The 3,350-nt window shown below is 42.4% G+C and overlaps 1 long non-coding RNA gene across 1 annotated transcript; it reads left to right on the top strand.

Annotated features, from left to right (window-relative positions):
- Positions 1-212: 212 nt before the first annotated feature.
- Positions 213-1,192, top strand: LOC120818257 (uncharacterized). The gene is made up of 3 exons (XR_005712109.2): positions 213-734; positions 822-1,017; positions 1,124-1,192. It is a non-coding gene; the product is annotated as an uncharacterized LOC120818257 (long non-coding RNA).
- Positions 1,193-3,350: the final 2,158 nt, after the last annotated feature.

A 3,350-nucleotide genomic window follows, 5' to 3' on the forward strand; every position in this document is an offset into this window, starting at 1 on the left:
CGTATACGCATCTGGCTTCTCCGCGGAAACAGAACATTATTCATTATCATACTATAGATATCTTTGGAACATTGTTTATAACTTAATATTTAATTTATTGAGCAGCTTCAGTTTTGTTAAAAATCCTTTTACTTAACCTAACTTTTATTAACACTGCAGGTATTTAATCAGGCCGAAATGTCGATTTGATTCATTATCAGATTGTCGGGGGAAGGTCTGCTGGAATAAATTAAACATTTAATATATTTAATTAATGTTGTTTTACTTGGAAAGAAATCCCAACATGAATATGAACAATTCAATGTAGAGTTTCCAATTGGCCTCAAGGGAAAGTTTTCCCTTTTCTCATTTTAAATTACATTTTATTAGTTAATTTCACTAAGTTTAGTTTTTCTTATTTGGGATAAACCTGAATACCAGGAGAAAATACTAACATGACTACGACTTATTTCCGATAATATTTCTAGTTCCCAATTACATAACCCAATTTCCCGTACAGGAAGTGTGCGTAGTCATGGCAACGTCTCTCATTGGTTTGCACAGGTGTTTGTTTCCTGTAGGCGGTCCGTGTCTTGAAAGACCTCTTGACCTCGTCCAACGCTTATCAGTGAATCCTCAATGTCCTTTTGAAGAATATCTGACCTTCATCCCGGTGACGTGTCTCGCTGGAGGAGGACTGAAGGTCCGTGAGGTCGACACAAAGGAATGAAGAGTCCATCCTTGTCTTGGCTCTGGTTCGTGGTTACATGATGCAGCTGCTCATGTTCCTGTCCACTGTCTGCAGGTCACCGCTGATTTCATCATCTGCTCTTTGTTTTCAGAGAAGAAGAGAAACGTGACAAGAAAAAAAAAACTGCCTCGTTACTTTCTCAATGATTTTAATGTCTGTCAGAAAATAAGACGCCATCTCAATCAGAAGGGACCACGTTGCTGTTTGAACGGAACTCGATCCGCTGAGCCTGAAGGACGTTGGTCTAACCGGCGACCAGGAAGTAAATCAATCCAAGCGCTTTGCAGGTTTGAATCTATACTTTGTAAGAAGAGTAATGATGTAAAAATGATATGATTATAATAACACCCTTCATGATTAATCAACCTCAATTACTGTTTGTCACCTTCGTAGTGTTTATTTTGGCCCAGTCGACGTTTCGTCAGTGACACAAAGGACGTCTGAATCACTGGTGCACAGCACATGTATGTATGTTTTAGTCACGCATGTTCGCCATCCTTACAGAAGCCCATTACGTGCCCCCGTCACCGCAAAGTGCTGCTTAATTATTCCCCCCACGGGTCACGTGTTCATTACGCCACAACTAATTACCACCAGTGTGTGCGTGTGTGGGTCTGTGTGTGTGTTCACTTTTCATTCCTGACCCCAAATTGACTTATTGTGTGTATAATAAAACAATCCATCCATCTTCAAACCGTTTGTCCTGCACAAAGCGTCACTAGGATGTATATAATAATACATCATATCAATGTCTAAAGCTAAAAAGTAAATTGCTTTTCCCAACTAAAATACATGAATGAAACTAGAAAATACACAAATTAAAGACTAAACTCTCCAATCTAACCTTTTTATAATCATTTTAAATAATATGAATGTAAAATATAGGAACCTGATCTGCTTGTTGTCTGAGTATTCAGACTGTGAATCAGCCACTATGTGTGTCATGGAGACACACTTGCACATTAGTGAAGCTGATCAGCAGTCCAACACAACTACACAACTACTCTGCAACGAGCATTCACGTGAATAAAACAGGAGACTTAATCAGAAGAACCACGTCACATTCTCTTCTTCCTCTGCTCACATTAAACCAGCCGATGCATTTAATAATCTTGAATCCGTCTCTGGAGAATTCCCCCGTCTGTGAAGCTCTCACACAGTGTAGTTACCCATAATGCACTTCACTCAAACAGCCTGCCTAATTCAGTCACCGTGTTGGAATCCACAGGGACTGAATTAACACGGCAGTCTGCTTCCTCGTGTCTACGCTCAGAAAACATCACGGCTCTCTTCATGTTCCTGATGTCCGTTTGTGTCCGACATGAGGAGACTGATGAGGGCGTATTGATCTTCTGAGTCATTGATCCGCTCCTGGAGGCTGTAGGGATCCTAACCATCTCTGGAGGTCCGTCATCAAAATGAAGCTGTGTAGATGTTTCAATTAAAATCCAAAGACATTTATTCTGAAAGAAAACCCCGTGCAGAGCCTCAACGTGATTTACGTAGTTTATTTGTACTGTACGTGAGCCAGAGAGGCTACTTTCCATCTGCTGATGTGTTAACGCAGCCTTAGTGAACCCGCTCCAGTTCTGCTGCCCGTTTAACCCCCGAAGAGACGGCGTTCAATGTTTGTATTTCGTAATTGGTCATTTCACCATTTCATCCTAGTCATCAAAACCAGCTCAGGGATTGGATGACACGGTGACCAAAATCTCCACACCTCTGCAAACCACACCCCCTACTGTTCCCACCCGTCACTCATTCCTGCTCTAATGCCCCGCCCCCTGGTCCTCAGCGCATGCGGTGAAAGGCACTTTGGAGCTCATAGGAGAAGTTCTTCTTCGGATTATGTTCCTCCTACATGAAGCGCTGATTTCCCTAGAAGACGTTTGCTCAGTGGAAGCCGCTGAGCATCTTTCCGTGGACTCGGCCTCTTGGCAGGGACGCAACTCTGGCTCTTAAAATGAAGGTCCCACTTCATGTAGTGACCACCAGGGGGCGACTCTTCTGGTCCCATTGACGTCTATGAGGAAATGACTCATGTCATTTAGCTGACTTAATGATTGGAATAATAATAATAGCTAATAATAATTTCAACCATAAGGATACAAACCCAGAAGAACAAGAAACCAGAAAGTGAAATTTCATTAAATAAGCCGATTTACAACAACGATTATAGATGAGTGCCATTATAAGTGCTATACAGTCTTTTTAGTCAAGGTAGAGTCTGAAGAGCTGTGTCTTTAGTTTGCGGTCTCGAGTTTATGGTCTCGATCTCTAGCTTCAAGTCTTCTTCAATACAGCATGATGTTCATTTTTTAATTATGGTTCATTTAGTGTCAAACAGACCGACGCTTTCAGGCCGCTCGCTAAAAGCTTCTAATTATTGACGTTTCAACTAACTCAGTGAGAATAAAAGAGCAAGTGAAGGAAAGAGAGAGTTGGAGTGAGCAATGCTCTGCATCGCCTCGGGCCTGTTGGCCTTGGTCCTCCTCTTCCTCCTCCTCTTCCTCCTCCTCCCCTCCAGCCCATTTGTCAGAGCTGCTTTAAAGCGGTCGTCCCCGAAAGGCTTCTGAGGTTTTACCCACAATCCTCTGGGCCTCCGCCGGTATCTGCCCTC

The sequence above is a fragment of the Gasterosteus aculeatus genome, chromosome 4 (assembly GCF_964276395.1).
Source record: "Gasterosteus aculeatus chromosome 4, fGasAcu3.hap1.1, whole genome shotgun sequence".
Taxonomy (NCBI): Eukaryota; Metazoa; Chordata; class Actinopteri; order Perciformes; family Gasterosteidae; genus Gasterosteus; species Gasterosteus aculeatus.